The 23916-nt window shown below is 36.1% G+C and overlaps 1 protein-coding gene across 1 annotated transcript in view; it reads left to right on the top strand.

Moving 5' to 3' along the window:
* The window catches only part of LOC149415555 (SLIT-ROBO Rho GTPase-activating protein 1-like), a 361047-nt gene that overhangs the window by 48960 nt on the left and 288171 nt on the right, over positions 1 to 23916 (top strand). The window lies entirely within an intron of this gene.

Consider the following 23916-nt stretch of genomic DNA (forward strand, 5'->3'; position numbering starts at 1 on the left):
TTTGATGGCATAGCGCACACATGTGATAAGTGCAATTTGAAAATAGAATTTATTAGAATACTCCAGGTTAATTATAACTAACTAACTAACCATCACGCCGTTTCCTCGCAGGGGTAGACAGAGAGGACGGACCGCCAAACAACTCGGTCTATAAGGTGTAAATTATGTGAGGATATTGTGTCAGCGCTTTATTAGCAGCAGACACATACCTGGACGGATGACGAACCTCGTGCTGGCACTGTTGGTGGACGCGGTGGACTCTCGCTGCAGCAGCTGGTCCAGTTGCTGCAGAGTCTCAATCTTCAATCTTCGTGACACCTGTTCTTGTTCTTCATTTCACTTAACTTAATTTCACTTTATTTTAATAATATTTATATTTTTTGTAATACCTTCTGTAAAGCGGATCAACTGTAAAGCGCCCCTGAGGTGATATCTCACAAAAGCGGCGCTATGCAAATTGTCCAATAAATTAATTAATAAAGTCACAAAATTAATGCGTATATCTGCTTTTTATCCATTCTAGATGATGTGAATTCCCATGAAACATCTATTTACAAAGTCAGTAATCTTGATAAATGTTTTTCTAAACACGTAATTGTTTTTTTCTTATATCTGCACTTGACACATGTATGCGCTAGGCAATCTATTTTATGTATTAGTTTAAAGTGTGGGTTAGAGGCACTTGACTGTAATGATATAAATTTAAAGTGTATTTTGTAAACCTTTTTATTTACTTCGTGATCTTTGTGTAATACTCAAATGTCCCGAAAAAAACAAAAACATCAACATGTGGTTACAGTTAAATTTCCTAGAAGTGAACGCCTTGTGTTGGTTTATTTCATTTCACCGCCCGAAATACCGCGGGTATTTTTCTACTTAAATAACTACAATATTATTATGTTTCAAGGTTATAACTGGCTATAACAAGCCAGACAGTGTTTTGAATTGGATGCAAATAATCTTTACTTCTATTCAATCAATCCAACGTCCTTATTAGTGTAATTACGGTTTGGCAGTTCTTAGAAAAATGATGGTCAAATCCTACGCATCATCCTACTCCATCAAAGCAAGAGTTTGTATTGTCATTGATAATTGAAACTTTTATCGAAATGGCTATAGCTGCTTTCGGAACCTTATTTTTACTATATTTTTTTAATGATAACCTAATGTTTATAAGACAAGGTTTTATGCATAAAACAAAGGATAACAAATTATTATAAGCAATAATTAGTCGCCTGAAATATCAATACAAATTGAAATTATCTCCCGTATAAAAATAAATGCCACCTACGGGAACTGAACAATATATTTATATTTTTTTATTTGGTACAATATTTTTTTACATTTCAAAGTTTTCCAGTAATGTTGACCTCACTGGGTGGCTTGCCCGTGCTGAGGCCTTCATTTTATAATATGAAAATATAATCTAAATACAATCTACAATATAAGATAAAATAATACATTTAATATATAATTTTGTGAGTGATGTGTGTTTATATTGGTTTTGTGTGTTACGTGAAGGTTTTATTTTTATTTTATGCTATGACATTTTGGTAATATTGTCTTTTTTGTTCTTTAATCCATTTTGTAATTTTGTGTGTGAATATATTTTTATTTTCCTCAATTTTAATTTCAATTTTTAGACTGTTGAAAGCTTTTATAGCATTGTATTGGTAGTGTCTTTGTCCAAAGCTTGAATTTACTGTCGGAGTTTTTATGTTTTCTTTGTACGCTTGTCTAACTGGTAATATTATATAATAAACAGTAATTGTTGATTGAAGTACTAGTACATATTTAATTATTTAGCGGGTTGGAAATAAGCCAACGTGGCTCAGTGGTCCAGAGCATCTGACTGGACATCAGAAGATGCGGGTTCAATTCCCGTCGGCGGCATTTATTTTTACTCTGGAGATATTTTCAATTTGTATTGATATTTCAGGCGACTAAATGCTTATAATAATTTCTTATTTTTATCTTTCTATTTCCCATTTATTCCCCACAACACACCCCCTAACGGGATGCTATTGTGTGTATTCAGATAAATGTGTCAAAACATGTAAATACGAGTGTACCTATTAAAATATATGTTTGTGTACAGCAGTTTATTGTAGAGCTTAGACGGCCTCCGTGGTCGAAGGGTAATTAATGCTCTCGACTAACAATCCCGGAGGTCGCGGGTTCTAATTTTATCTGCTTAATTTGTGTTATTTCACAATTTATTCATCAACACTTAGGACGGGTTGTTTCGGAGAATTTGAACAATTCATCAAATTTCAACGTTCATTTTTGGGTTCTGTGAAAGTCCAATTCAAGTTCTGTTATTATATCATTACAGGTTAGTTGCTTGACAAAACTGAAATAAAAACAGAACTTTTCTTTCACAGAACTTGAAAATGAACGTTGAAATTTGATGAATTGTTCAAATTCTCCGAAACAACCCGTCCTTAATGTATAGTGTATTTGGGGCAAATTCCAGAGTAGAAGATACTCGTAAGTAAGTATCGCCCTGGTGTAAGACCACCATTCAGAATTGAAACGTTGCTTAAAATGAGTTTAGATCTAAATAGCCAGGTAATTTTCCACCTTCCTCTTCCCCATCTCCTTCCCCTCTCCACTACCTTCAGCCTCACAACAAACCCCAAGTGGGGATGTCATAGTCCCACTTAGTCCCATAGTTAGGTTTTTTGTGCGGTATCTACATAAAAAGCTTTTCAGACATACGGACATGTATTTTTAGGTTATCATAACAATTAAAAAAAAAAATAATTGGCAGTTCAAACATAGTGACGAATAGAATTTTGTTCTGTTGGGGGAAGACGAACGCCTTTGACATCGAGGCAAAGTCGGACACACACAACAGACACGTGCCCAGAACCCGTAGTTTCTCGTTTGGAATTTCTCACTTGACAGTGATTTTTACGACTGTTATTTGACTCAATAGCTCTTGAAACTAACTGCCAGATTTTTTGTTTCATCTCTCTTACAATCTGAGTCTCTTCATCATTCAAAACCACATTTACTTCTTCAAAGACCCTCAACAATGTTACATATTACCAAGGGTCCCAGAGTAAATATTATGTAAAAAAGGGAAACAAACGTAAAACGAAGGATTTCGACCCTCCCACATAAAGGTACTAAAAAAGTCAACTGAAATCGATACATATTACTGTTTACTTTGTCCATCGATACTGAGAAACATTACGATCAAATTTCAAACACTATGTAAATGATTGGTTGGCAATTTAGTCGACGTCAATGTCCTGGGCCTCAATTCTCGACGAAGTCAAGTGGGTCGAACCACTCGTTGTTCGAGTGGAATGACTTTTCACGTTTGGCGTATGTAAGTATGTACCGTCGACGAGACTCAAGAATAAGAATGTCGACCAATGTATGTACTTTCGACGGCGATTGCGAGCTGCCTGGATTGGAGAATCGATACCCTGGTCGATCGGCGATCGTCACATTACCACATATGATATTACAACGAAGATATTCCAAATGAAAACATCTTCAGTAACCGGACGAAACGGAAATTGATAAAGAATAGGTTAGGTTTGTTTTTGTTTGTTATTTTCCTTGCTATTTTACAACATGTGTTCGCGAAAGCTTCGTCCAAATAATTTTCTGAGTAGATTGGTTAGAATACGGGTTAAAAACTAGAATCTGCGGCACAGTATCACTAAGGAACCGTTTCGTTCGGGCAAATTTTGATAAAAGGTAGCTGAAACATTAAAGTGCTTGCTGACATAAATGAGTCGAAGCACAGCTACGCACACCTATGTTATATGCTCCATTAGATTTGTGCAAATTGATCTGACTTGGCAATTTGATAGTTATTAATTATTGCATTTGCACCCGTGAGAATGGTGATTTTTCCCTCGTTTGTTAATTTAAGTTTAAAAAAAAAAAACGAGTTTTGCATTTGTGCCCGTGAGATTTTTTTTCAATGTTCTGTTTTGTCATGGAACCATCATGATCTGTCGGCAATAATCATATTTCCATAAATAATAAGCCTCCGGGGATATTTCATGCTGATTTATTTATTTATTTATTAGACTGCTTCGGATGCCGTCAATGGGTTAATTCCCCAACTCACGATGCTGGCGGAACTTTGGACATTTTTATCTCAAAGTCAAGCGGTCCGTTTCTGGTAGCGGATAGTGTGGATGTAGGACTATCAGACCATCGACTTATTCGCGCAGAAATCGATTTTAACCCACCGAAAATTCCTTACGTTACTATCACATCAAGAGCATGGCGCGGTTTTAACTTTGACGACTTCCTGTCAGAACTAAAAGCTTCTCCGCTCTGTACACATAGCGCATGGGAAACAGAGTCGCCAACCAAACTAGCAGCAGATTATAACACCATCCTTTCAACCCTTTTAAATACATATGCTCCAATTTCTACAAAAACTCGGCGTCTACGAAAATCTGATGCCTGCTTTGACGAAGAATGTCGGAGCCAGAAGAGATTGATGCGTAAATTGGAGAGGTCCTACAGACACTCGGGGGTTACATCACGGAACGATTGGATACAGGCTCAAAAAGAGTACACGATCTTAATCCGTTCAAAAAGGTCTGAATATTGGACAAATAGGATCACTTCAGAGCGTCAAAATCCACGTAGTCTTTGGAACTCGGTTAAGACAGTCATTGCTGATGTCCATGCACCAAATACAATCGACATAGCTCCGGAAATCTTCTCCAAGTTTTTCCTTGACAAAATTGAGTCAATACGAGCCCTAACAACCTACGCTCCACCACCGTATTTTACTAAATGCAATAGAGAAAACCTTTCTGCCTTCAAACCTACATCCCTAGAAGAAGTAAGGAAATTAATTCTTACTTCACCGAACAAGCAGTGTTCGCTCGACCCTATTCCAACGTGGCTACTGAAAAAGTGTTGCAATGAAATTGCCCCCTTTTTAGTTCATCTTTTCAATAAGTCACTTAGCACGGGTGACTTTCCAAAATCCCTTAAATCAGCTATCGTAACTCCATTATTAAAAAAACCACAACTGGACGCTGAAGATCTTTCAAATTACCGACCCGTTTCAAATCTGCCTTTTATATCAAAAATATTAGAAAAAATCGCTGCCTCACAGGTCATATGTCACTTAAATTCAAATGAATTATTAACTAAATACCAATCTGCATACAGACGGTTCCACTCCACAGAAACCGGGTTACTACGTGTTTTGTCGGACATAACTACTGCCATTGAGTCGGGTAAACTGGCACTTCTTTCAGTCTTGGACATGAGTGCTGCATTTGACACGATTGACCATGACTTTCTTATTAAACGATTAGATGAATCATTTGGTTTAAACTGTGATGTTAAGACCTGGCTGACATCGTACCTGGCCAACCGTTTACAAGCCGTAAAAGTAGGAAAAAACCAATCAAATTATGCAACCCTTTCATCTGGAGTACCTCAAGGGTCCGTTCTGGGCCCACTACTCTTCATCCTCTTCACAAATGATGTCGCTAAAATAATAGAATCATTCGGCCTTCTATCTCACTGCTACGCTGATGACCAGCAAGTTTATTTTTACTGCTTACCAGAAGAAATAAACAGTCTAAAAATTCGTATAACTGAGTGTATAGAAGCAATTACTCGCTGGATGACCTCAAATAGATTGAAACTGAATCCCACAAAGACTGAGTTTCTGTGGACTGCTACAAGCAGACGTCAGCATAACATTGAAAACTCCCCAATAACCATTTCCGGAAGTGACATCACTCCAAAAACGTGCATCAAATTACTGGGTGTCAATCTGGATGCTAATTTTTCCCTTAAAACTCAGGTGAACAGAACTGTAAGCACGGGGTTCTTTCAATTAAGGCAAATTAAAGCAGTGCGGAGAAACCTGCCAACAGAGGCGACTAAATTGCTAGTCAATTCCTATGTTGTTTCACGTCTAGATTATTGCAACGGAATATATGCAAGTCTCCCTAAATGTCAAATCAACAAATTACAATCCGTTTTCAACGCCGCGGCAAGGCTTATCACCGGAGTATCTAAATACTCCCACATTTCAGAGCATCTCAAAAATCTGCACTGGCTCAAATGTCCTGAAAGAATCCAGTTCAAGGTATGCTGGATGGTATTTAAGTCACTTAACGGAATGGCTCCGGCTTATTTATCAGAATTGTGTATTCCAGAAGATTCCAACTCCCGACAGTCAACCCTTAGGTCAGCAACGTCATCAGCTATCGGAAGGTTGAAGGAACCAAAGCGCACACCAGATACTAAGTTCGGTGAGCGTGCTTTTGCCGTGTCAGGACCTAAAGCCTGGAATGGACTGCCACATGATTTGAGAATGATCGCAGACTCGACAGAATTTAGGTCTAAACTTAAAACGCACCTTTTCAGACAGTCGTATCCATAATTTCAGAAACCTAAACTTTCACAGTTGACGGCAATTTAAATTTAAATTAACAAAATGTAAAAAATACTAAAAATAAAATAAAATAAATAAAAATAATAATTAAAAATAAATAAATAAAAATGATAACAATTTGTAGGCTTTTAAGACAGTTAAAATACATTTAAATTAAAATAAAAAAAACTATAGCAGACTTAAGATCATGCGACGATCAGTGTTTTTTGATATAGTGTCCTCTGCGTGCAGTTCTATCTTTTATAAGCATAAACTTTTTAATATAAGTGTGTTTGTTGGAAGTGACTTGCCAGGTAAGTATGTTTTGGTATCATTTCTAAATAACAAATGTAGATCCTAGGAAATAAATTGTACAGCGCCCTTGAGGTGATTTTTCACAAAAACGGCGCTCTACAAATTATCCAATTATTATTATTATTATTATAAATTCCTCACAGTTAGATGAAGGCAGACTTCCATCTGCTATTGTTCCAGAGTTGTAGTGGTTTGACGCCCAAGTGCCGCCATTAATTAATGCCGATGTGATTGTATCGTAAATTGCCACCACTTGACGCGAGAAACGAGTGTGTTGTTAAACGAGTGTTATAATATCAAGTTCTCCGATGATGCCGGCGAAGACATTCCTCATCGTTCTTCATGCTTATTACGAGGGAAGTGCGAAATTAATGCGTAAATAATAGAGGTTGTGGAGAAGTGGCGTAACCCACAGAAACACTTGGCAATAAAATTGCAATGTGTTTAAAATGACATGTTTCGTCAAATGAGTTGCTAGATCAATCAATTAGAAAGGATTTATACGAGTTCGTTTCATCTCATAATATATACTTCAAACGCGTCTATCTCAACACGACCTTTTTGAATTGACATAAAGCGGGCCGCAGACAGATACGTTTCACACGTGGCTGTAGCTTCGTTCGCTATGAACTGCCATACATATGAACACATAGCGGGCCACGCGCACGCTACGCACGGTTGTGTGGCTAAGTGACGTCATAGGCACACGCGTGGGCTGCAGCGGATGCGCCAGCCGAGTGAAGCTTGCGGGGCCTGTGGCAGCCACGTTAATAATAATAATATTTGTATGATATAGCGCCGTTTTTGTGTAAAATCACTTCAAGGGCGCTGTACAAATATATAATACATTTCTACAATGATCTATGTTATTACTAACTATGTATGGAGATAATATACAGTACCATACTTACCTGGTAGGTCACTTAAGATTAACACTTAATTAACATTAACTAATTGTTTATTATCGAAATTTAGATACAGATTTAGGTCATAGTTGGAAAATTGGATATGCTTGGACTTTCTCTCAGGAGTGGTATATTTAATGTGAGGGTATGACAGCTTAAAAACTTAAGTTTTTAGTTTAGACGTGATTCTGTAGGACTTGTTAAGCACGTTTTTCCCCAGTTTATTTTTTATTTGATAAATCATCCTGAAAATGGGCGTTTTCGTAGCGTTGCTCATCTAGCAATGTGTAACTACATCGCTGTAACAAGCCGGCTTTCGTATCAATCGTAGCCGTGGACTTGCGTGCGCGGCAGTCTGTGACCTGCTTAAGTCACTTCCCCACTGACCGCTCCAATGTTGCAATTAAATATGTTTTAATAATAACAATAATCACATCTTCAAACGCAGAAAACTAATGTTGTTACACCTTTTTAATTATAATAAGAAATACTTCGTTTAACCACTTTTATTGTTCAGAACGGTGATGAACCGCATAAGGCCCGCGAGGCTTTTCGTACGGCCCACTATTAGGCTAAATAAACTAGAAAAAAATGCGGTAAAAAATATTGAACGGCTTCTATTTTGTTTTTCAAACCGAGTTAGCGGACTATCTGTCTTTCTTCAAAGTTTTGAATCAGCCGCTTAAAATAATAATCACATGCTTTAAATTTCGTAGTTCCACTGTAAAAATCTCAATTTAAAAATTTCTGTTTTATAAAATAAAACTTAAATTTATTTAAACTTTTCAAACGATAAAAATCAACAACAAATTTGCCTGCGGCGCTTTGTTTCCCATTCTATGATTTTTTTTTTAGAAAATACAAAACGGTTTGTGACATCACCGTCTGCAAAGTTAAACAACTGTATGTACCTCCCATGCGGCCGGCGAACGTTCTGAAAATGGATAAATTGGCCCTCCAGCTAAAAAAGTTGATCATCACTGGTCTAGAAACAAGCGACATGTTTCGTGAGCAATGGTCACCTCATCGGAGTTTACTTAAAACTTTTAAGTAAACGTAACGTTGAAAGTAAACCCAGATGAGTCGGGCATTGCTTACGACACATTTCGATAGTTTCTAAACAATAAAAATGGTTAAAACGACGTGTTTATTATTTTAATAATACTACAGGGTTTTCCAATAAGAGGTGTTATTTTGATATTCAATCGTAAAAGATCAGGTTTCGTTTCTTGTGTGCGACATAGCGCCGTCTTGTTGAAAGTAAACGTTGTCCAGATCAATACCATCCAATTCCGGCCATAAAAAATCATTAATCATCTCTCGATAGCGCAATCCATTCACCGTAACTGTTGCTCCATTCTCATTTTCGAAAAAGTAAAGTCCAATGACTCCGCCGGACTATAAACCGCACCAAACAGTCACACGTTGAGGATAGAGAGGCTTTTCAACAATAATTCTTGGGTTTTCCGAGCCCCAGATGCGACAATTTTGCTTGTTGACGAAGCCACCGAGGCGGAAATGGGCCTCATCATTCAAGATGATTTGCATTTGATTCACTCAAGTGAATTTTGATAATTTCAATGCGTTGTTGAAGCGCGTATCGTTCCATTTTTACTAATGGCGTAGTTTCTACTTGTCAAATGTCAAAAAATGACAGCTTCAAAAGTAACATCTACCGAAATAGCGGGCTATTCAAAATAACACCTCTTATTGGAAAACCCTGTTTATTTGGATGATTATTTGTGATGTATAGCGTTGTCTTTGTGAATCATCACCTCAAGGACGCTGTCTTCGTTCGAAGAAAAAATCCTGAGATGGTATTATTATTAATTAGGCTAATTAGTGAAATTAAGTTTACACCAGTAAATCCTACAAAATATTCATAGGTTTATCGTTTCGTTCTATTTAAGTGTAATAAATTAACATTGATTAGGTAAATGTGACCAACAAAAAACTTAAATTCTAAAAAGGATAAAAAAAATATTGCTGTTCCGATTGGCTCCCGTTGAATTTTCTTCCATAAACGTCGTAGTTGCGATCATAGAGGGTTGAGGGCTTACTAAGTAACTAACTAACTAACTAACTAACCATCACGCCGTTTCCCCGCAGGGGTAGGCAGAGAGGACGGACCGCCAAACAACTCGGTCTTGGCACACACTTCTTGCCTCATTCACATTCATACATCGTCTCATACATACTTACTAAGTAGGTATCTAAATTTGAGGAGTCAGATTCTAGTATGATCTTCATTGGCGGAATTCCACCAAAATAAGCTGTTATGTCATCGATACTTAATTATAAAATATTCAAATAACGACATGACGATAACCTGTTTCAAATAAATATACATGGCCGTTTTCGCCGTTCGAAGTTTGTACATCGTCAACGTGACATCTCGACACGATTTTGATTTTTCTCTATGTGTATTTTTTAGTTATGTATTATAGAATATTGGAAATTTATATATTTTCATATATATGTACTAATTTACTTTATTTATTCCGTTAAATACAACTGTATGGGTTTTTAATTCATTATTTACGTCAAAGGGAAGTGTGTTCTCACCGGTGACAATTCAACACACCCACAAAAATTGATATAAAGTCATGGAAAGTGGTGAAACAAAAACTAGGTTTCAAAGGTAACTATTTAATCTTGTTGTTGTTTCATCACTTTTAATGACTCTATATCAATTTTTGTAGGTGTGTTGAATTGTCATTTTGATGAGTATCATGAAATCCTTTCAGTACATTCCTAATAAATACGTGTTCATGCACTTGCATTAGTCTTGATAATATAAAATGACGAAATGCGAAAATATTAGAATTTTTATAAACACTTGTTCCGACATCGCGATAGCACATTCGTTTAAGGCCGCAATCCCATTTTCAACTGGATTTTTAATAAATGACCAATATTTCATATCAGTAAGTTTTCTCAGTGTGACTGTAGCCAATGGGGACTATGCCATCCCCAATTGGGGTGTTGTTAGGCTGAAGGGAAGCAATTGAAGAAGAGGAAGTTGGGAAGTATCTGGCTTCTCAAATCTGGTCATCATACACTGCTATAGAATTCAAGCAACGCTTCGATTCCGAATGGTGCTCTTCCACTAGGACGATACTGAGAGTATCCACCATTCTTAACACTGCCAGTATGAATATTTTGAAGTTTGATAGATCGCTCTCAATCTCCTAAGAAGCTTTGATCAATAAATTAATTCGAATAATTGAATCTGCATTTGAGTAAAGTTAAATTGAATCCATTTGATAGGCACGGTAAGAATCCTCAAGGCGACAAATCGAATACCTACGGGTGTTTCGAGTGTCGCGAGACAAGTGATTGGATTGTAGCAAACCCACACCCGACAGGACTTAATTAATCTTAATACTGAATTGCCGGGAGTTCTCTGCGGTCGCGGCCCCTCAAGGACGCTTGGATTAAAAATAAAACAATAAAGGAATTAAAGTTACCAATAAAAAACAACTCAAAGGGCTGACAAAGTGACCGCGCCTCGTTAAAAGGTTTTTCAATGAAACTGATAGGGGTCTACTTTTTTTACTAAATTATTTTTGTATTTACGGGACTGTTCGAACATTGAAGCGTTTTGAATAAAATTTTAGGGTTCCGTGATAACTAAACACAGTGACAATTCAACACCTTTTTAAAAAGTGATATAAAGTCATTAGAAACGATAAAAAAATTAACCTAACCTAACCTACTTAACCCAGTTAATAAAGTTTTTGTTTCGTCACTTTCCATGACTTTATATCAATTTTTAAAGACGTGATGAATTATCATTGTGATGATTTATCCGGTCACCAAATTTTAGAAATTTTCAGATTAATGGTAAATTTTCTCTACAATTAATCTCAAATATACTTTATTTAGATTTTATGTTAATTTTAGTATTATCATTTGATTTTAATTTTTTTTGTATTTAGTTATGCTATTTTATCAATGTATTATGTTACACTTACATACATATACTGTCAATTTACTATGTAGAAGCCCGAGTGGGCGTTAATAAATAATAAATAAATAAATATAAATAAAACACAACTTGTTTTTATAAAGCAGACAAATTTCTAAAAAAGGCGACATTTGATATTTGCTCCCTTTTTTCCTGAAATTCCTATATCAATGTAAGCATTTCGGGCTAGCATTCTCATTTCCATTGTGAGCTATACAACTTTGAAATATCCGTATAACTTCACAAGACGCCATGTATCTTATTTTTGGGAGAGCCGTTTTTATGAAAAATTATTTTGCACAGATTATGAACATATTACAAGAAACAACGATTTACGTCGGAATATATGGTAAAAGATACAAATCTAATCTAATCTTTCCGCTGTACGCATTTAAAATAAACAATAAAATTTTAATCGTAGAAAAATTGAGAGAACTCCTTGTTTTGAAAACACACTAGTTTTTTTGGGGAATTTGTAAGAAAACTGTAAATTTTAAAAGTTAAGTCGATTGTTAAGATAGCGGCGCGAAATATGAATTATTCATATTGGCTATTTTTAGGATTTTATTAATAGCATCCTATTTGAGGCTAACTGAAAAGAATTAGTATTTCTCTTTCTAACGTCAAAAAATGTAATATGTATTTCCGCATGATAGAAAAAATAAAAAATAAATTTAATAAAATAGTAGAAAGATAAAATATGGACGCCCGGTCATATATGACCCCGAAAAGCTGGAGGGGTTAAACAGTGGGAATTGGGAACATTTATTTCAATATAGCTAAGACACAATGCATTATCAAGATGGCCGTGAATTATTTTGTGTAAACATATTACATCAGCCAATTGCTTTATAATTTAAAGTGTATTAATCTTGAATTAATTATTCAAGACGTAAAAAATGCGACGGAAAATCAATTTTAAAATAAGGAATTACTGCACCTATTTCCATACTATTAAGTCTAAACCTTTAGTTTATTTTTACAAACTGGTTCGTAAGCTTTTTATATCCTTGCAGATAATATACGAATGTATACTACCTTTTAATGTATTGAAATACATTTACTTTATTTATAATGCATATTATGAAGGACACTAGTATTATATTGTTGCTTGATTAAGTGTTGCACTATTGCGCTATGCATTTTCTTTGTTGAATTATTATATCAGGGTGTTATTCAAAGATATTATATTGTTTCACAGTATGGCAGCTCAATTATAATATAATGAACTTTATAATGTATTATACATTTCCGAACCGAAACGAGAATCAAGCCATGAATTTTGCTACGTTCTACGTTCCTTTCCAATAAGTTGAGGTTCAGTTCGGCAGTTCGGCTCGCGCAAGTATACGTTGCTTTATACAAGTCAGAATCATTACGGTAGCTGCTGCAGTGTTCATGTGACGATAATCATTAAACGCAACTCGCAGACATGAAATACTACGGGTGCCAAAAAATAGCAGCACATTTTAAGATTTGTATAGGAACTTAATAATTGCTTATCAATATTTCCTTTATGAGAATAACACAATACGATCGGAGCCATTGGGTCTATGACAATATGACTGTTGTCTGTTGTTGTTTTATATGAAGTATGAACTTTCGAATAGTGAATAATTTATTAAAATATTCCTCACGCCATTTTTGTGTGATATTTTCGCCCTGGTGAGAGACAACCATCCAGAATCGATAATGAGCGACTGTTGTGGTTTTTTTTAAATATGTACGTCTATTCGAATTTCGTTTTTTTTCTTGATTGAATGAGAAAAATGAGAAAATTAATGAAATGCAATCTTGGAAGTGGTAATTACCCCACTTCCCGACATCCAGTCGAGCTGAAACTCTTCAGATAGACTCGTTGTTGATGACAATGCATTTTATCGACTTTTGGTGGCAATTCCGCATTTACACGCAGATAATTACGCATTTCTCTGAAATTGGATGACATTATATTTTAATATTTACAGCAGTTAATAGTATGAAATAAATCTCTTAGCTATTAGCACCGTTAGCGATGTTCACTAATTTTAGTCCTAGAGAGGAAGGCTCAATCCTCAGTCAAACTAGATGTATTATAGTAACAAATCTTTATTTTCAGTACCAAAGTTCTTACCCTTTACATTAAAAAATTATAAATCTATAACATGTTATTAATAAATTTTTTCTTTTGCTTTTCAGGTAAGTAGTGCCTTAATTACATCAGCGAGAATGATACATTATTACTGGCAATCAATTTAATTACACCCATTCTCTCATTATTCAATAAGGTGAGTGACGTTTTTTATTTTTTTTCTTACAGCATCATCTACTTATAAAAAGATTAATCGGAATCTATGGCTACCAATTTCTTTCACACATTAAATTGCTACCACAACCAATTACTTATCCAAGAAGCTGCTAGCTACCTTCCTATTATACTTGAACACGTGTGCCAGTACTCCACGGTATCCATAATATATATCATCTCTCGCTGCGCCTTCGTCTAGAACACAGGTTCTCAAAGTTATTTCGACCACTGCCCACTTGAAGATAATAAAAATATGTAGTGCCCCCATATTTTTTAATTTACCTTTTTAAAAATAACTTATTAAATAACTTGATTGCCACAGACACGACTCGAACTGAAGGTGGATAGTCTGGTACAGTTTTCGATACAAACTTTGAGGAACCAATGACGGTAATAGAAAATATATTATTACTGTTGTGGCGAATACCCAGTTTTGTTATAAGGAAGTAAAACAAACTATTATTATTTAATTCAGCTACATTCCGTCGGATTTCTATAGATAGAATTTGTCTGCCGTCGCCCCTCTAGATTTCCTTAACGCCCCTCTAATTTGCGTTGAGCCTTCTGCTGACCCCCAAAGACTCCAGCGCACACTGGGGGCGTTAGCGCCCGCTTTGAGAAAGACTGGTCTAGAATGATAGCGCATAAAGTTAATTGATGAATTATTTTGTTACGAGGAAGGAAGCCATGACCGCATGCCACGCAATACAAATATGAAATTCGACTGACTGCATCTCTGAAATGCAATATTATGTTTCTTTGAAAGCACAGTTCAGACAAATGGGTTTTCCAAATGACATGATCGGGTTTATTAATATTATTTTGTTAGTTTGTGGAGAATACGATGGAATTTTCAAAGGGTCCGGAATTCGAATGAACCAGATTTTTTTTTATTATAACTAGCTGAAGTCCCCGGTGTTGCCCGGGTTTTACGCAGAGTTTTTCGAATTCAAATGTATATGTATGGTAATTTTCCTCTTATTTTGAACGTCATTGTTTTGAATTTTTTTTTCTAGAAGTATCAAAATTCTGCTTTAATGTATGGGAAAATGATAGGATAAGGTAGATAGATGGAAGATATAGATACATTATTTTTGTACAGGACAGAAAATGGATGTACCTAATAATTATTAAATAATTAAGAAAATGAATATTCTGATATCACACATTTTACGATGCCGAATTCTTTTGAGGCTTATCTCGCACGATGAGTCGTATTGATAAGATTTTAAATCACCTTACACGTGTCATATCGAAAGTTCAAGGATGAATTACTGACAAAACTGTGGGTCCTTAGTAATTAATTCTCGGCGCTATGACGCATTATAATATTTTGTTTATATATAAGAATAATTGCTCCACACATAGACTAAAGTATAAATACATTAATGGCTCCACATTAACACGTGTGGAAACTGTATTTTAACCCAATAAATACGCAAACAAATGGCCCAACCAGTCAGTTGCCCGACGACATTCGCGAAGTTGTGTTTCATTGCAAATCCTTACCCAAGGTACCCCCGAGAGGAAACTGGCATTTTACCATAGATTAATGTGACGCCTTCCTTAGGTGTGAACGTTGCGGATATAATATATTTATTTGTGAAGTTTGATGAACCTTACCAATAATATAAGTTCACTGTATATAGGTTCTGCGTAATGAACTTTGATTAATGAAAGACGACGTCCTTCATCCCTTATTCATATAAATGATTCCAATTTAAACAGATAAATGGTTCCAATTTGAACTTGAAGTATGTTTAGAGTGGAACCTGTTTGTGTCCAATACTTTTTTCGATCATAAAGGTATCCACCAATATACGTGGGAAAGAGGAAATGAGAGGTCAATTATCGATTTTGTAGTAATTGACTCTAGGTTGAGAGCCGTTACCGAGGACACGAGAGTTTTCAGAGGGGCAGAGGTTGAAACTGACCACTTTCTGGTGGTGTCAAGAGTAAACCTCTTTCGCGGTTGGCGCTCTAAAGTGAAAACGGTACTAACTCCAACAAGAATCAAAATAGAAAAACTATAAAACGATAATGAGAGAAGTAAGTATGTGAATTGTGCAGAGATGAGATTGAATGAGAAAAAAATGGATGGTCTAAGCATAGACGAAACATGGAACCACATAAAAGTGAGTCTTTATGAATCTGCTAGAGAGGTGTGTGGAATAAGTACGCAAGGTAGAAAGAAAGGTGATGCATGGTGGGATGATGATATTAAAGCACTGGTCTCAGAGAAGAAGAAAGCATGGTTATGTCTGATTGCGGCTGGCAGTGCTTCCAGCGAAGAGAAGGATCGAGCGAAAGAAGTATATAAGGAATGTAAGAAAAAAGTAAGAGTTGGAGTGAAAGAACGAAAGAAACGCCTGGAAGAGGAAGAAGGAATGAAAATGACAAACCATTTCCAAGAAAACATTAAGTTGTTTTGGAAGGAAGTCAAAAGGTCCCGGTGTGGCCCTGAAACCGGAAGCATGAAAGTAATAAAATCGAAAGATGGAAAAATGTTGACGAATGAGGAAAAAATAAATGAGAGATGGATGAAGTATTTCGAGGAAGTCTTTGAAAGCGAAGTGAGTGACAGTGATTCTAGCGGCGAATCAGATATGAATGATGATGGACTGAATGTTACCGAAATTAGCATGGATGAGATAGAAAGATCAATTAAGTGTATGAAGAATGGTAAGGCTGTCGGTTTCGACAATATTGCTGCTGAATATTTTAAAGGAGGTAGCCGTATAATTCTCACATGGTTGTGCAATCTTTTTAACCAATGTTTAAAGGAAGGTTACACGCCTTTAGATTGGAGAAGGGCAGTGATCATGCCATTATACAAAGGTAAAGGGTCACGTATGGAATGTGGGAATCATAGGGCTATTAGCCTGCTAAGTTCAGTTTTCAAGCTGTATGGTAGAATTTTGATTGAAAGGGTAAGAAAGGAAACAAAGGATAAAATATGGGATGTGCAAGGTGCTTTTATGAGTGGAAGGGGGTGCATGGACCAGATCTTCTCATTGCGTATGCTCACCGAGAAGTTTCTGGCAAAAAACCAGAAACTTTTCTGTGCCTTTGTAGATCTACAAAAAGCATACGACCGAGTCGACAGGAAAAAGCTATGGAAGGTGTTGTCCAAGTATGGAGTGAATGCGAATCTGACTCAGGCAATTGCGTCTCTATATGAGGGAAGCGTTGCATGTGTTAGGGTGAACGGTGGTTTTACGGGGTGGTTTGATATCACAAAAGGTGTTAAACAAGGCTGCGTAATGTCACCGTGGTTATTCAATCTATACATGGATAATTGTATGCAAGAATTGAAGGATGTGGGATTGGGCGCGAATTTGAGTAATCTGAAAGTATGTTGCCTGTTGTATGCTGATGATGCGGTGCTGATTGCTAATAGTATGGATGATCTGCAGTCTCTCGTGTCTAGGATGAACGAAGTATGCGTGAAGAATGAGTTAATGATGAATGTAAGTAAGTCTAAAGTAATGGTGTTTGAAAGAGAAAGTACGAAAACAGTGTGCAATATAGCTGTGAATGAGGAATACTTGGAGCAGGTGGATGAATTTGTGTATTTAGGAAGCATGTTTACGAGAGATGGGAAGGCTGACAGAGATATTGAAAGAAGAGTAAATGCAGGTAACTCCATTAATGGAGGACTGAACGCAGTTGGCGCTAACAAAAAATTGTCCAAAGAAGCGAAGTTAGCAGTCCACAATGGAGTGCTTGTACCTACCCTGATGTATGGAAGTGAGGCATGGAACTGGCAAAGAAAGGATGAAAGTAGATTGAATGCTGTTGAAATGAGATCCCTGAGGCGTATGTGTGGTAAAACCATGTATGATCGTGTGAGGAATGTGGATATCCGCAAAGAGTGCAAGGCTGATGTAAGCGTAATGAGTAAGATCAAGAAAGGGACGCTTAGATGGTTTGGGCATGTAGAGCGAATGAGCGAAGAAAGGAGTGTAAGGAGAATATACGATGCAAATGTGAATGGTAGCAGAAGTCGGGGACGCCCGAGGAAGACATGGCACGACCAAGTGAATCAGATACTTGAGTCGGGCCATGTCAAGAGTCAGAACAATAGAAGAGTATGTATGAGACGATGTATGAATGTGAATGAGGCAAGGAGTGTGTGCCAAGACCGAGTTGTTTGGCGGTCCGTCCTCTCTGCCTACCCCTGCGGGGAAACGGCGTGATGGTTAGTTAGTTAGTTAGTTATGATTGATGATACGTACGTGACCATCAACCAAATCGTCCAAGAAGCTTGCAATAATAATCAATTAAAAGCGCTCCTCGGTACACAGAAATTCACACGTGTTACATAATTGCATCCAATGTATTATGACATTATGTGCAAGATGCACATTAAGAGGAAGCTATAAGCCAAAAATGTGTATATACTTGGTATATCTTATATTGTAGATAATAGGCATTAAAATCGCTTGACAAACGGAGTCTAGAAACGTTCGATTTCAAGCACAAAACTGTTTTTTATTTATATATAATAATTTTATAAGAAAGCAAAAAAGTTAATCAAGTGAAACTGTGACAGATAACATTAGCTATAATACTGTATTTTTAATTTGTTTCCTTTACGCGTTCATTCATTTCTATTGAAAAAAACATTTTTTTAGTAGTTTTCATTTATACAGGGTGTATCGGCACTAACCCGACAAACTTTAACCAGCTATTCCTTAGCACATTTGGAGTAAAAAATGTTATGGGCACTTTGCTGTCCGGTAGCATTTTTTTTTCAATTAAAAACATTAAAATTTAAAATTTCCACACTACATCACTGTCATTGCGTTTCGTGTTCAACAGCTGTTATAAGCAAGTATGTCAAAAAGCGTATTCGCTCTTTCACACACACTAAATAATAATAGTTAAAAATGAAACGAATGGTTCCGTGCTATTTCGTTGTGACTGTAAACGTGCGCCAATATAGGTACACACGTGCATTATTCAACGGAATTCGAATAAAATATTTGCCAGATGGGTTTTCAAACTTTGTCAAAGGGTAAAACAGTGGTGACATGTGGTGAAAATATGAATAATTTTTTTATTAAAAAAAAACGTTACCGGACAGCAAAGTGCACATAAGATTTTTTTCTCCAAATATGCTAAGGAATAGCTGGTTAAAGTTTGTCGGGTACGTGCCGATACACCCTGTATTTTTTATTGAGTAATTTATTTTTTAATTTATATTCTACTCAAGCGAAACGATAGGAAAACCATCAATTTATCTAAAAACATATTTTCTGGTATTCATAATGTACACCAATTCGTTATAAAAATTAATCGAAATAGTGATTTAAGCTTCGCCTTAACTAACTCGGTGCATTGTGACTTTATCCAGAATACAGAAATTCACACGTGTTATATAAATGCATCCATTGTTTTATGACATTATATGCAAGATGCAGATTAACTAACTCGGTGCACATTTACTAACTCGTTGCATGTAACTTCATCCAGTAGGTACACACACGTTTTCACTTGTTACATAAATGCTTTCAATATACATTTTATAATATTAGAAGCAAGATGCACATTAAACTGAGCCGGTGCATTGTGACTTCATCGTCTGGTCCAGACATCCTGCTCCGAGGTGCGCCGAGAATAGAAATCCCTGTTTGCTGCACTAATTGATTTGTCCTCAAACTAAAATAATATTCTGCATTATGCTGTGCATACACCTTGTGATTTGCTGTCAGACAAGTTGTACAACAGAACAAGTCTGACATGTGGTCAAACAGATTGTCAAAATAAAGCAAAAGCTTGTTAAAACGCAAATGTAACTTTGATTTCCGCAAATTTGCACAAATTTTAAAGCGTTATTATGGCCATAATAATATTTTATCCTTGGGATCGAATTCGCATCAATTTATCATCAGCCTTAAAACTGGAGGTTCTTATGAACAACTCCACTTCAACCAGTCTCCTGCTATTTTCCTCCAGTCCCTCGTGCCCGGGGCTGTAATGCTTGCCTCCTAACCATCCAGTTTCAGCCACCTAAGTTTACACCAAAAGGATTTTTTAAAAAAAGCCTCATTACTAGAAGCAATTCTAAACAACGCACACGAAAGCTTGGGTTCTTATTAAATGCAATCTACCACTGTGGATCTCACAATTATGCAACATTTTGAAGGTGCCATGTGCGCATAGCTTCACGAAAAATTATTATTGTTCTTATAATAAACTAATTTGGGGAAGGATAGTTTGTGTGGGCTCTGATGGACTACATTGTGTTGGCTGCCTGCTTTCGATCCATTTAAATCAAAACTCTCAGTTTTTATAGACCCCTCTCTTGGTTGTTCACAAAGAATGTTGTGACAAAAACGGCCATTTCACAAAGAACCATGTAAATAATTGTGCTTGGAGATATGCGTAGGAGATCCATGCGAGAAATAAAGTCTAATAAATGTATGAATTAGGAGTATGACAAAGGTAGCCGGCGCGCGACATTAATGTTACAATAGTCACAATCTCAACGCACGCGTACACGTGCTACTTACTCGAAATATCCCACAGATTTTCGCTTCGAAAGTGCGTTCCGGGATACGCACATATGAAGCCGCGCGCCGTGTTCCTATTGGTGATTTTTTTTTTACTATCATATCTTGGCGCGCTGTATTTATATGGGCAAACTGTGGTAATATTTTAATTCAAGTGAGTCTTGTTCACCGTAGTATTTCTTTGGAATTTCGCTACACCACCACTCATTAGAGAAAACCGCCACTGAGCACGACTAACAGTGTAGTTGACTATTAGAAAAGTGTTACATAGATGGATTGCACACCGACGGGAAAGGGATGACGGTCCATTGGTTCAGGTGTTGGATAAGTGAAAGCAAAACCAGCTAGATCACAAGGCCGGGATTCTGAATCAAATCGGCCTCCTAACTTTTATGAGAATCTCCAAAATACTATTTTTATTTTTTAATGTTAAATATTTAACTAGAAAAATATTGGAGGTTCTTTATTGGTTAGTTATGGAGGCCTAAGTCGAAAGTTCAACGCCAGAAGACTTTTCAAGATGGATTCTCTCCTAGGACTAGTTTTCTCCATTTGTACTTATTCCACCCAACTTAAAGTTATTAATTCGGTACACTACTTTTAACCACAGTGTTGAAATATACTTTTTAATTGGTTTAAATGGGTGAGCCAATTGATGACGTACCTATTGTTTGTTTTTATTAATCCGAGTTGATAATCAAAAAGTGTCGCACTGTAATTAAGGCGGTCGCTAATGATAGAGCAAGTACACATACATGAATACATACTTGCAATAATATCTCAAGATGATCGAATAATTTCTTAGGATTATTAAACATGTTGAAGGTCAATCTAACTCGTATCATTGTTTATACGTTTTTGATTTATGACTAGTGGTGAACCTTAATGTGATATTTTCTTGTTCCGGAATATTGTAATGATTGAATGGTGTTTCGAATAAATTAATTCGCGCTTCAGCGCTTTTTCGGTGACGGTATTGTGTCCCAGCGATTAATTTGATTATTTTATGTGTATTTTATACTAGCTGTACCACGCCACGCATCGCTGTGGCTCAGTCTGTCTGTGCAGATAGAGAAACAATAGCGCGTGTTGCTTTTACGTCAAACAGATAGTGCTTTTTGCAAAAAAAAAAATGTTTGTCCAACAGATGGCCCATCTATATACAATAGGTACAAGAACTTTCGGAGATTTAAGATTTTACAAACGAACATTTACATTTTTAATTTTGAGGTAGTTATTGTATTTTTTTGACAAATTTTTGGGGGCTTTCAAATTAACGGTGTTTAAATAGTCAATTTTTCTACTTGCGCTCGTGTTTATTTTTTATATGAATATTGCACAATAATTCAAACTGTTCCTAACCGTCTAGGGCCGGTGAGAGTATGTCAGCCCTAATTGAAGTATGTTCTGAGGCTGAAGGTAGTGGGGATGGGAAGAAGGTGGGGAACTACCTGACTATTCAGATGTTGTCACCCAACAGGGGTAAAGCCATTTTACGCTTCAATTCTGAGTGGTCATCTTTCAACAGGGCGATAATGAAAATATATTACGCTCTGGAACGTATCTCGTCTCCTACCATTATTGCAAATCTAATATTTCGAATATTTTGAACATCGTCTGTTTCAAAAACCAATATCACAATAATAATGCCAATAACTAATAATTTATTAAATCATTTATTTATTCTAGAAATGCGTTATTTTTTTTACCTCTACATCTTTAGATAGTCCTCTTGTATAACAAACGTACACCGCTATACCAACTGCGTCTTGTAGAACTTCTAAATAAAGCCATAAAGAAATAAATTATTGAAATTAATATGGGCGACTGTTTTCCGGCGCTTGACTGTGACCGCATGTGGTTCATTTACTTGATGGACAGAACTAGATGCGTGCTACCATAATACTACTACAAGTTTTGATAGAGGATAGAAATCCACCTAACATCACTCTACTTCGTCGTATTCTGTCAAGAAGGTAATATAATAATAATATTACATTTAACAAACTAAACTGAATTTACGCACAACTGCCCTTTTGCCTATCTATGCCAGAGAATATACAAATACGTGTGTATGATTTACAATCTATAATTGAATTAATCAATTATCTCTTAATCAGTATTCATTAACACACATCCCTATTTGTGTTAAAAACACTATCAAAATATGCATATTCCTTACACGTAACAGTCTTAATTCTATGACGTTGTTTATCATATCAATCTTAGCAATGATAATAATTTATTTACATGCGAATGTGCATCACGTCCCCGATGCATTATCATTACCGAGTTCGTGCCATTCGACCCTTGGAATATTGCATTATTTTTCAGGTGTTACGTGTGCATTCTGATACAGTCACGTTCAATCGCGCTGCGACCATTAATCGGTGAGATGCAGTAATCTGCATGCAACGCTAATTGTACGGTAGGTCCAGGAAGTCTGAAGTTTCACAGACCTGTTTATCGCCAATAATAATATATTAGTGTATCTCGTGGACCTACACAACCCATTTAAAATTAACGTACGATATGCCTATGTATGGAATTAATTGGAGGCATGTGTAAGATTGTTAACATTTTTTTAAATGTACTTAACTGGGCAATGTGTGCACAATACTCGTACAACTGCGCACTTTTTTGTTATAGTGTCATTACCGCTCAGTTTTTTTATTATATATAAAGTTAACCGATACAAATATAGTTTTAAAAAATCAACCCGTAAGAAACATTGTTATTTTTCTAAATTTTAAAAATCAAAAATAAAATATTATTTTTAGTAACATATTATTTGGTTTGCCTGATTATTGAAACTTCCCATTCCGAACAGGAATCCACAACACTACCAACCTCGTCAAATTCCGATCGGGTTGGACCAAACAATATATATTGTATTGTATTATCTTTGGGTAGGACCGACATTTACTTCGTAGATTATCTGCTGTAACGTCATTCAATTTCAGAGATATGCGTATATGTCTATGCATGTGTACGTGATTGCCACGAATAGATAAAATACATTGTCACCGACAACGAGCCTTTCTGCCGAGTTTTAGCTCGATCGGCTGTCGGGAAGTGGGTTAATTTCCACTTCAAAGATTTGGTTTCATTCATTCCCGAAAATAAAAGTGAAATTCAAATAGTTGTTTTTAAAAATGATGCATTTTTCATCTTAAACATTATTATTGTTTGTAGGTAAATTTACAGGGTAAAAAGGGAGTATGTACACTTTAACCAGTGATTCATTATATTATGGAGTAATAATCTTGAAGTTGAACTGTTAATTGAATTTCGAAGTTTCGAAGTGACATCTATATTCCTAACTCCAAATCGAAGGTTAAAGTAAATTAGGTATGTGAAAATCATTTTAAAGAGTGCACGTTTGAATGTATTTGTGCACACAGATAGTGGTTCAAATTGTTTCGAAATAATTTGTAACATCCGCCCGCAGTCCTCTCTTACCCCGCAGTATTCCTACGTTTCATTACACCACTACATAAGTAAGAATATTTTTTAATTTTTGTACTGATAATCGA

Source organism: Hesperophylax consimilis, chromosome 18 (assembly GCF_061612785.1).
Source record: "Hesperophylax consimilis isolate HC1 chromosome 18, BYU_Hcon_1.0, whole genome shotgun sequence".
NCBI lineage: Eukaryota > Metazoa > Arthropoda > Insecta > Trichoptera > Limnephilidae > Hesperophylax > Hesperophylax consimilis.